Below are 12,331 nucleotides of genomic sequence, written 5' to 3' on the forward strand. Positions count from 1 at the left end.
TGATGTTCACATGACTACCATTGGATATTACAGTCGACCATGGACCATTCCTATCCTCTAGAGCAGTGGTTCCCAACCTTTTTTCCCAAGAGCCCCCCCAAATGACTCCGGTTGGAAGTTGCGCCCCCCCACACACACACAAGGGGGGGGCGCAACAGCGGTAATTAAAGTTTAAAAGTCTCAAAAATGCTACAACTACTGTCTCAAACTGGATGAATGTGAAGTATTTTGTTAAAGGAGGATGAAAGCTTAATTAAGGAGCACTATTGGAGTGACTGTGATGGTTATTGGACTCAGGATTCATTCATTTGGATTCCCGCTGTATGAAGAAATTAAAGGACGGCGCAAGTGGAAACAATTCACAATGGGATTAAACTGTTTAAAACACATGCTCAAAGTAAGCCGGATTTTGCCGATGTGTTTGTGTGGATTCAAAAGTTGTAAATAATCTACAAAATGGAGGAGACCGATCTGATCGGAGCAACTGTGACAAATAATCCAACTGAAACCGGCAAAAATGCGCTTATCCAGAAAAGTCTGGTTTGGACAATTTACGGGCAGAAGAAACATTTCTATTAAAGAAAGAATTATACATTTATGTCTTTTTATGCCTTTAATAGCTACTAACTTGATTTTTTATTCAAATGAATTGCTCAATTATTTTTTATATTTTATTGTAATGTAGAGACAAGGCTTTTAGTAACAATCATGTATTGCTTTACAATTATATGTAAAAAATAAATAAATCTGAAATCATCTGAGGCGCCCCCCCTGCGATCTTTGGCGCCCCCCCAGGTTGGGAACCACTGCTCTAGTTGGATGGTCTGCCTTTTCCAACTGTGCATCCAACCATTGGCATATTCTTAATTGTATGGCTATCCTTCATCCTCTCATATGGATCTACGACAAAGTTATTGTCTCTGCTCCGATGGCATATTCCTACTCTATGTCACTAAAGCCATGATTGAATTGGAAAAAGTGGCCATTAGGAAAGTTGCTCCCTCTGCTTGTTTCAATTGGGAAAAGAGCTCACGCAGTAGTACACATCTTTGTTTTCGTCGTCTATAAAGAAGGACTACTGTGAGAAAAGGAACCAGTGTAACTGAAAGAACATCCTATCTAAGTACCACATTAGTATTCAAGCACATTTCCCCAAAACATGTCATTATCTATGTTACCCTTTAAATCCGTTAATATGCTTCTTGAAGCTCATTCTATCCTTTCATATAATTACAGCAGCTCTGTGATGGAAATATGATCCATTGTAATATTAACTATTTAAAAAAATCACAGAATAGGATTAAGGTAATTCTAACAAAATACACACAACAAACGATGAGAAACCTACAATTTATACCTTTTCTTCTCATAGGCAGACTCCTTTGTGTATATGTCTGTGTCTCTGCCTTTGCATTATAAACAACCCCCCCCCCCCATATGCTGTTGAGTGTGAAGACTGCCTGTGACGCTCATTATGCACAGCTCATTTAGTGCGTGCACCTTGGGTAATGGGGCTCTGCATGTATGAATGTATGTTTTCTTTGATTTGGTTAGGATGCATCATCTTATTTTAGATAATTGTCAACAGTGAAGGACCATTGCAAATTAAATTACTTCTCTTCCCATGAATATTCATGCAGTAAACAATTTAAATTAAATGTCTCTGAAAGTTGACGGCAGGAAAAAAACTGATGCATATCATTCCTTAATTCTAATTAAGAAATACATTCCTGAAAATTGTATTTAAGGAAATATGATGTTATGTTTAAAAGTGTATGGCCTGCAGCCGAATCATTTTAATATGAGACTTGCCTGTATGGTTCCAGTCTTTCTGAAATATTTACTTTTGGGAAATAAAGTAAGAATGAAATACTCTAATGTGTATCATCCTTCATAAATAAGAAAGTGTCTTGGCCTTCTGGCATATGTGTTGTTGCCGCATATTGTGCTTAGATAGGGAGATTTCTCCTAAACTAAAGAAATACAAGAAAGTTACACTTTTTGGCCAAATAATGCTTGTTGGCATACACCTGTATGTTTTATCAGGTTTTGTGCATGTAAATGGTCTGCAGAGGCTAAAATCCCAAAGTTACTTGGGGGAAGTTTATTTCCCGTACATTCCCCCACCCTCCGTGAAACACCACAATTGGACTCCTTTGTTTACCTCCGTATAATAGTGACATCACTATGTAGCACTCGTACTTCTATTGGCTTTGCTCCAACACAGTTTGGATGATAGGCTAAGGGGTGGGACATCTCTGAGCTAGGTCTTGGTTGAACAATCACAACAGAGCCAGCCAGCGAACCAATCAGAACAGACAGGGCTCTGGTTTCAGACAGAGGGTGAAAAGAGGTACTGCAGCACAGGCAGTATGGGACAAAAAAAGAACTTTTTGAACATTAAAGCATGGAGACATGTCACAGTAGAGACATGATATTTCTCTAGAAAAAAAACAAGAATTGGATGAAAGGATGTATGCATCAAACAAGGGCTGCTCGATTATGGCAAAAATCATAATCTCGATTATTTGGGTCAATAATTGTAATTGCAATTATTCATTTACTTTGAAGAAATGTTGAACAGTATGTTTTTAACACTTGATTACCCTGAACTTTAAGTATAATTCAACTGAAAAACCCAAAAAAATAATAATAAAAAAATAATCGTTTTATTTCGATTACGTTGTTTTCGTAATCGTTGCAAGCCATAATCGCGATTAAAATACGATTAATCGAGCAGCCCTACATCAAATGGTATGTTAACAAAGTGGTTTTCATTTGTTTTGTTCATTACTTGAGTTATAGAATATTATCTGGAATAAAGATCAACGAGGAATTACAAATCCACAGCATTTACCCAGAAACTGACTTGAGGCAGCATTCAATCCCTTAAAACGTTTGGAAGACGTTTATCCTTTTGCTATTCAAAGCATCAGCCTCTGTAGCCACATTGTTTAATGATTCTAATGAATCTAATTATACAGATAAGGACTGAATAAACACATAGAGCTTACAAGCGGTTTGTTGTGGCCACAATATATATATTTTTACCCCATAGCTATCTCTGCACTCTGCAGGAAGTCGGAAGAAAATGATTTTAAAGATGTATGAATAAAACATGGCCAATACCTTTGGTGCCTGTTGGTGGTAGTGTCCAGAATGTGTGATTGACATTATATTGTGAATCACTCTATCAAACCATGGCTATTTAGTAGAGTACAGCAGTAGAATATAAATGAGATGGGAAGCCATACAATGCTGCACCTTATGAATATTTTTGCGAAATTGTACAAAATTAGATGCAAATAGTGGGAAGGAAATGATGCATTTTAATAAGCTCTACATTCCTGATACATAAACTGGATGGTGGATAAAAAGCCAACTAAACAGAAAGCAACAAAGAATCCAATTAGCGGGAATAATGACAAGAATAAGAAGACTTCATTAAAGTGCAAAATAGCAAGACATGACCCACCCTTCGCTGTAACCACGACCCTGAATGCACCACCATGTTCAGCAAGCAGACAACATCGTTGAACATTGTTCCCCCATGACGGGATCTACTGTACTCTGCTGTGGTCAGATTAGCATCCGCAGCACTTTGTTTACTCTGCGCCCGGGCCTTGTATAAGTGAGCCGTCTGTGAACTTCTCAGTGAGTCAGCGAGGAGATCAGAGCCAAATAGACCTCAGCTGTCCACCACTGGCTAGTTTTCAGCTGGATTTCCCCTTCTCCTTCCCTCTTTGGACTTAGTAGTGTCAAAAAGGCCACCTATGTCCAGGTGTGAAGATGTTGGGCCAGGTGGAAGATGTTATACCAATTTGTTGTGATCATAATGTCAGCAGGATGTACTCCTTGGGGGCTCACTTTCGTCTCAGCAGTGCAAACTAATTATTCATTTACGCTTTAATTTGTCTTCTTAATTCATATCAAGACATGAATGAAATATGTGTAAAGTATTACATGCACATAGTGTAGGCATTCATTATTAATGATAAATATTGTGGTTGATTTAAAGTGAATATTAGACTATTTGGAAATGAGCTTTCTCCAAATGGCTTTTATGTTTGGGATGACTCTTTCTGCATTGTTCCAGTATCAAAGCTTCGCAAATGACACGCATTGATCTTCAGTACCAAGGCAATTTATCCCATTTTTTTATATGACTCACGCAAGACAAGCTCAGCATCAGAATGCAAGTACTCAAGATGTTCAAACAATACTTGATTAATCCCAATTGCTTTGATCTTTACTTCTGCGTCAATTTAAAATATGTCGTCAGCGGCAGCTCTTCAGCACACACATGATGTAAGGTAGACTAAACTTGTGTTATGTCATTCTCAAACAAGGTTTAATCAGAGCTGTGATGATTCCACATTCACTAGCTTTTGCATTTGCTTGCTTCTTCTTTAGGTCTGTAATGACTGAAGGCTGATGACAGATTACACGTCTGGATAATCAGCCATCAGTTTTACCTCGGCTCACATCTAAAGTATGATTAATGTCCACTGCCAGGACACCCCGTGTGTGTCAATACATGCCGTCAACAAGATTGTTTTACCAGATACAACATGTGAATGTGACAGAAGAAACAGCACATGATGTATTTCAAATATTTTCTTGTCATGGAAATACATTTGAAAATAGCTGCCAGACAAGCTGTCAGCTTCAATACATCCTGTTGGGTCTCTGTATTACCGCACCTGAGAGGTTCATTGGGAGAAAAAACCACCTGGCTACGTGTTTGGAACTAGTTGTGTGTACTTTCTGATGGCAAAGGACTGTAAGGGCATATTGGTTGATATGTGGCATGAGAGTACTTTTTTTACATTTCCCTGAGGGCTTTTATCAAGCCTTCAAGCACTGTTTCTCTTTGCTCCCTGTCATATCGCAGTGACATTGCTGACACATCGTCCGGCATTACAATTATTTGTCCAGCAGAAAAACGAACAGTGGAATATGACGCCTTTACTCTCGGGATCAATACAACACGGTGCATTTCATTTCAACGTGATGTATGATTAATAAGAACGAGATGGGCATCAGAGAGATGAGACTGGAATTGCTGCAAAACATATATTTGTGTCTTTCTCCCTGAATGACAAGAACAGATTCAACTTGATAATAAAATGAAAAATGTCAGTTATTTGTCTGGCATGTCTTATAGCATTATTTATAGTCTATGCCAACTGGTGTGCATACTTCCCCAACTTTAGAGCAACATTAAATGGGTTTTATATGCAATCATGTCATTCAGTCATTTGTCCACTTACATCCTATTTTTTTTTTTTTTAAAGGTGACCTATCATGCAAAATGCACTTTTGTACGTCTTTTATACATGAACATGTGTCCCCGGTGTTCCAGGGAACTCACCAAGTGTCAGAAAACACAACCCTCTCTATTTTCCTCCATACCCAAATCTCTAAAAAAACGGGCTTTAAAGGATCTGATACAGACTGATCCAGATTTGAACACTTCTATGACGTCAAAGAAGTGGATCTACGGCTATTGGGCCAACTCCACCAATCAGGAGGAGACAGCCACGGACATTGCCGTTGGAAAGCGCTGGAGACGCTGTAGTACATATGCCAGGCCTGTAGATGGTGCTGTTCTCACAGAATCAGCCCATGATGCAAAGACAGTGTTAAATTGAGCGAAATGAGGAATGGCTAAAATGCATGATCTGTTTGGTATTTTGAAAAATAAAAAGTATAAATATGCCTTATATAGGTATGGTCCTACACTATATTATTCAAATATAGCATGATAGGTCCACTTTAAATATTAGCAAGACAATGTGAAATACAGGCAAAGCTGTTAATTGAAAATGCTATTTATTGTATATACAGTTTTTGATTATCAGTAACATTTTGGAATTATGAATATATTATAATCTCAAAAACAGAATTAAACTCAACTCTCAAATGATTCAAACTAATCCAGACTGTTCTTGTGCAAGCATATGCTTGGGACTGTTTTACCACATCTTTATTTGCAGCAATTGCTTACAGCTGTTATGTACAGCTGTTCCTTTCAGGTTGTTTGACAACATATGGACTTCTGATACAGAAACATGGGAAAGGAAACTAACCTAGTTACGATGGGAAGTTGTGGAACATTAAAATCATAACATGACGGTTTAGGGGAAACAGCTTGATTATGTATGGTAATATAGGAGCAAGCTTATATTAATTAAAAAATGTTTTGCATGTTCTCCCAGATGTTGTGTCCATGCTGGGAGGGGCTGCAGACGTCCATGACCCTGAGAAGTATAACATAAGTAGACACAACAAATATATATATATTGATGTAAAGGTTATTTTCTTTATGCAACAGCTAAAGCCAAATTAAAGTTAAAGTACAATGCAAAAACGAACACTTTCGAAGCCCTGTTTTAATCTCAAATAGTATGCTGATTAATAGATTTCACCAATGAATTAAAATGAAACACTATACTATATTTAACGTTACATTCATGTAAATAAGGTTTTCTAAGGATACATCTATGTACTATTAAAACATTGGAATAATGTTGGCTGTAGTTTGATAAGGATAGGGTTTTCTAGTAGCTCTTGGTGTTCAAATGTTTTTTGGGATATTCACATTAAATTCATGTCGTTTCTGTGTGAGGCGTATGAGTGTCATATAAATTCCCATTATGTTTTGTGCACAGATTGGTTTTGTGCCAGCACGCTAGAATCATGTTGGAAAGACACCCAGGCATAATTGGTGCTGGCTCACTTTCAAAGCCTGCTGGAAGATACCTTGTCATTACATTCCTTTATCAGCATTGCTTTTGCTCTCCAACTAAATACATAACTCTCAGTTGAATGATTACACTTTCAAGGTATTTATGTACCCATCCACCCCTCGTTTATTGAAAGCAACAAGTCCACACCCCTTCAGTGGGGTTGTAAAAAGTCCTCCTGGGAAATGAAGCAAGTCACTAATTTACGTAGAATCAGACGAGGCAGGTGGAGATAAAGTGGCTCTGGCAAAATGATTATTTCTGACGCTTTAGCAGTGTCTAGGGGTGGATTTTTTTCCCCCTTTCAAGCTCACTTTGAACAGAGCAGCACATGTAGAATTCCATCAAAAAATGGTAGCTCCATTTGTTTGACAGTGGCCTTGGAAATACAAAACCCTGTGGATGAATGAGTGTTGAGGCGACGGAAGGCTGCACCGTCGCAGCTATGAACTAGAATCCCTCGTTTTTCTGAGAGTTGCCTTGACAAAAGCACACACTGCATCAATGTATCTGTAAATAACACACTAAATCATGATTTCTTTGGGCAAAGTCCAAAGGAAAAATGGTAGGGAACAAAGGAATACAGCATTCTGTAGGATGAATGGCAAAGCAAGATTCCTTTAAACATGTGCCCAGTGGATGCTTAAATAACTCTCATTGATGACGCTGTAAATCAGTCAGGATTATGACCTCACACCGTGTTTGTCATTTGATTCCACAATGTTACGTACATTTAACCTTTTTTATATCATTATGGATGGAGCCGGTTTGCAGAGTGACTTGAAGGCTTCTGTTTGCCGTGAGAGATCGGCACTCTCTTCTCTTCACTCTGCAAAGCTAACAAGGATTATTTCTCCTCGCGGAGTTTGATGAAGTTTCTATTGTCTCACAAATCCTCAGGGCACCCGAAATCAGTCAGTGGGCTACATCTTAATCCTTGAGAACATAGGGTACATTAGAATTAGCATTTATATGCTTTGCCTCTGAACATCATTGTGTGTCCAATGGCAGACGGACGCATTGTCCATGCTTGAGCAGGCATCACAATTTCCAGTGGGGCAGTGACAACCAAAATCCTTTTAATTAGCTGAGCATACCCTTTTAAATACTAGCTTGTGTGTCTTTCTGTCATAATCTATAGGGATTAGCATATTAGCAAAATAAAACATCATAAGAATACAGCCCACACATTCCATTACACTGAAGACAGCGAAGACTAGACACATCGATTTTCGCCCTTGTCTGTCTCAGCGGTGCATTCTGCACTTGCAGCATGTTGTTTGTGTCGAATGAACACCAGCTGTCATTTATCCATTGCAATGTTGCCGGTTGAACTAAGGTCATTAGGTTTAAGGTAATTTCATACATAATACAAGGCCAATGACACAGCTGCCATCCCACAGAAAGATATATTCAAGTCAGCTATTCAACATTTTCTTAATTTATATCTCACTTCCAGTGCAGACGACAAGCCTAACACAAGCAATCAAACTCTGACCTGACGAAAGGTGGCCCGAGGCACAATATGAATGAGGTATTTTTAAGAGTGTTGTCCATTTTGGGTGCTGGAATTCAATTATAAACTAACAAATGTGCTCAGGGAAAAGATGTGGCAAACTAAAAGACTGACTGATTGACATTTTACAATTATTTTTTATTTTAAGCAATTTGGCTTTAGTGTCTTGTACCTTGAAAGTCATCAAATGTGTGATTATAATATTTAGTTCTGAAAAAACATTTGCGGTTGATTGTGCAATGTGTTGGTAATTACGACCCTGTAATAATCAGTGCAATGTTTTCTTGATAAGCACAATGTGTGTTACTTTCATAATTAAATATTTATTTCAATTAAAAAGCCCATTTTGTCTGTAATCTGTAAATGAATTGGCCCATTAACCAAACGTCATAGCACCCAGTTATTACCATTTTCTACAAACGTCAAGGAGCATTTCTCTGTATCCTCCACTGTTTGACAGGCAGCCCCTGCTTAATGCATAGTACTCCAAATCATTGCATTGGGGTGAAAAAAAGGGTCATGGTTGTCATGGTGACGAATGCAACCGATGTAGTCAGTATTTCAGGACATGCCTAGACAGCTCTCTGCCACAGTTAGAATTCACAGTACCAAGACACAAATCAGCGATGCCATGCTGATATACACTCTTGGCTAGCACCACAGTCTTTTCAGCCAGTAAATACACCCTGATCCCCAGAAAATCTGTTACTCTTGATGCTGTCACACTCCCTTTTTCTGTTGCGCCCCCATTTTGTTTCAACAAATACATATATTGTAGAATTGAACACCATAGGGATATACTAAATCTGATCCATAAATACTTTCTCAAGGACAGAGCAGTAAATATCTGAAAGCCAAAAGACGGTTGAACTAATAAAAAGCCAGTTATATATCCATTAAAACATAAAAAAGTACATAAATACTCTATGTCTCAATACAAAATATATAAAAATGATGTTGACAAAGTTATTATACTATAATACGTGTATATCATATTAAACACCATGTAATTTAGTCGCCATTTTACCTTGAATCTCCTTTAATAAATACATCAAATAGTTAATTTAGTGATCAGTGGATTTACATTTTGATTTACCCATTGAGTTTAAGGAATACTCCAGTTGTTTTTATACTTTAGTTTTCTTTTTTTGTTGTAAAATACATATCTTTGGATTTTGTTTGCAAAACAACATTTGACAACATGACTTTAGAGTTTATTCGTCAAATTACAATTATAACATTCCATAGACAAACATATGACTCTGTTTATTGAAAATATTAATGAATGTTAGTTGCAGATATTTTGCGTTGGTTAAATGTGAGATTTTGGAGCACACATTGTGGACAGCTTTTCCTCCTGCAGATAAAAATAGTCGGTAATCACACACTGCATTGCTAAATAAGGACAACAGTTAAGCAAGCCCCACATGGCTCGTAGAGAATGATGGGGAAGTGTAGTTTAAGCGAGTGTGCAAGCTGTGCGTCCGTCTAGCCCCCTAAAAAAACTGATTGTTGCAATCAGGAGCCAAAGCTCGACCACACGGCAGGAGTCAGGTTCTGAGGAATTGGTTTAAATTTACACACATACACATACTCACGCAAACCCAAAAGTAGTAAGGTTCATGTGGAGTTGCACTGAGTTTGCTGCTGTTGTATCAAGCCTTTTATTGAGGTGAATGCCTGTGTTCATAAACCTGCTACCCTGCAGCTCTTACCTCTGGCTTACGCCGAACATCAGAATGTAATGTTGGTCTTTTCACCCGGAGAAAACCGGGTTAAACTCGTTGTACCATGGCCACTACACATACACTCCAGGTGGGTTTGTATTGCTAACTTGCTGACAAGGCATCATATGACCCTTCCTGACCACAGGAACCTTTGCAGGAACCCAGGAATCTTTTTAGGAAGTCACATACTTCACCTGAATTTCTATCAATGCACCTGTTTCCAATATTTGCTCCTGGATGGGCTTTTATGGCCTCTTACAAAGTCCCTGCTCCAGAGAGTATTACTTTCCGTTGACCCAGGAGCCATCAGAGTTAGCAGCACTACTGAATATCAAACCCTGTGAATGCAACATTATTCTGTCACACTTGTTAAATATGTTCTTTATTCTCGCGTCCAGGAGAGAAGCTTTAAAATGAGACTAAATGGAGTCTCTGAAAAGATTCAAATGGGATACTTTAATTAAAAAAGGCGCGGTAGTGTTACAGACAGAATATTGTTCCGGCAGAAAACAGCTGTGATCTGGCTCTCCTGAGCAAGAAGAGAAGGGCCAATCCCCCGTTCGGTGCCGTTATATATCCTCTGCTGGCTCCTCCCCGCCAGCCGGCTCGCCTCGCCTCTAATGTCCGTTGTTGCATTTAAACAGAGGATTGGTACTTTTCACCTTCAACATATGCTTAACACGCCTTTTCTCCTCATATTGTCTTTCATCACTTTTCATGTAACACATTCTAAACGCTGTAATCAATACTCTAAAACATACAGAAAATACTTCACGGCTGGTTTGGTTTCCGGATGTTGTCACATGCTACTCTCGTCTGTAAACAATAATGTATTCAAATAAACTGTACTTTCATTTAATATTCAGCATGGTAGTATCTCGACATCTATAGTTGTAGTGTTAAATCAGTAGGTTTCGGTTTGCACCACTCCACGTCATTTCGCTACTCAATTCACCTCTTTAGGAAATCGTATATTAGCCACATGCTAAATGCTAACCGTAGATGAAGGATTTTCAGAATAAAAGCTTAACTGCTTCTGCACAATAATTTTCTGGTTTTTCAGTATAAAAGAGCGTTTAAACTGACGGTATGTTTAAGCTACATTATACCATCAAAACATTGATTTTAATTTCTAACACACTGCAGAAGAGCATTTGCTTTCTATAATCAATTATATACATTTGAAGTTACATTTATGTTTATGACACTGGCTTCCTGGGACTACTTTTTGAAAAAAACAAGATAAAGACTAAGTCAGGAAGTTGATAGTTACTTGACAGCAATTAAATCTTACTTTTGTTGAATCTCTACGTACATATTTAGAGAGGGGGAAACATTTAATGCCTTTATGTTTTGAAAATATACACAAATATGGTTCATTTAAGGTGCTTTTGACTGTTTATTTTTGCTCAACATTGCAGGTGTTTCCACAGCATAATTAAGGTATTTGTCTCCATCACCTAACTTACTCAATATCGTTTTATAGTTCTGCATGAGGGAAATAAATGTTGCTTTTGTAAGTCTGCTAGGTCTTATAAAAATAATTCTCAATGTTGTAAAAGTAACTAACCTTGTTCCTTGTCCCAAAATATATTGTGTTGGGTCTTTGAATGTTGGCTAACTGGGGCTGAAATGTCATTGAATTCGATGTTTATAAAGGAACCCTGTTTTGTAGAAAACTACCATAACACTAGAGAAAATATGTCATCTTGACTGGACACACAACGACTGCTGTGCTAAATCTTGACCTTTTACATATTGATACCAAGATTAAGTAACAATTTTTCCGCAGTGAGCTTCCTTACAGTATCTCCACACAGGCAGGGTTAGGTATAATTGATTGAAAGCTTTCCTGAACCTTTTTATGAGCCCCATTATACTGGTGAGAGCATGCCTGAAAGACTGCTGATGGTTCCTGTGCCATCATTTCTCTTTGCTGGGTAGTTCTGTCAACAGATCATCACATCCCACTGAGAATGAAATCAAACCCGAGGTGGCTCTCCTCTATCTACTGTCTTTTCTCATTAAAGAGATATGAATCATTCCTGACACCGTATAATTGGTAAATGGTAATTTCTGAGAGGAAATTCAGGGACTGTGAGGAGAAATCACACTTTGGATTGGAGATCGGAAGGATTATGACACGAAGCAAAGACTAGAGCTTAAATTTCTCTTCCTACTGTCTTTTTTTATTGTAACTGATAGCCACACATTCCACTTTCTCAGGATTCACAGACAGTCTGTTATCTAGGTACCCTGAAATAATGACACCACTGGGTTTTAATATCAGTCGCTATACATCATCTCTGTCTTTTAAACTCTTACTTCACAAAGGAAAC

At 38.0% G+C, this 12,331-nt stretch overlaps 1 protein-coding gene across 1 annotated transcript in view; it reads left to right on the plus strand.

The window, feature by feature from the left end:
- The window catches only part of LOC307026123 (cadherin-6-like), a 572,233-nt gene that overhangs the window by 334,265 nt on the left and 225,637 nt on the right, over positions 1–12,331 (plus strand). The window lies entirely within an intron of this gene.

The sequence above is a fragment of the Notothenia rossii genome (genome assembly GCF_949606895.1).
Source record: "Notothenia rossii genome assembly, chromosome: 12".
In the NCBI taxonomy this organism is placed as follows: Eukaryota; Metazoa; Chordata; class Actinopteri; order Perciformes; family Nototheniidae; genus Notothenia; species Notothenia rossii.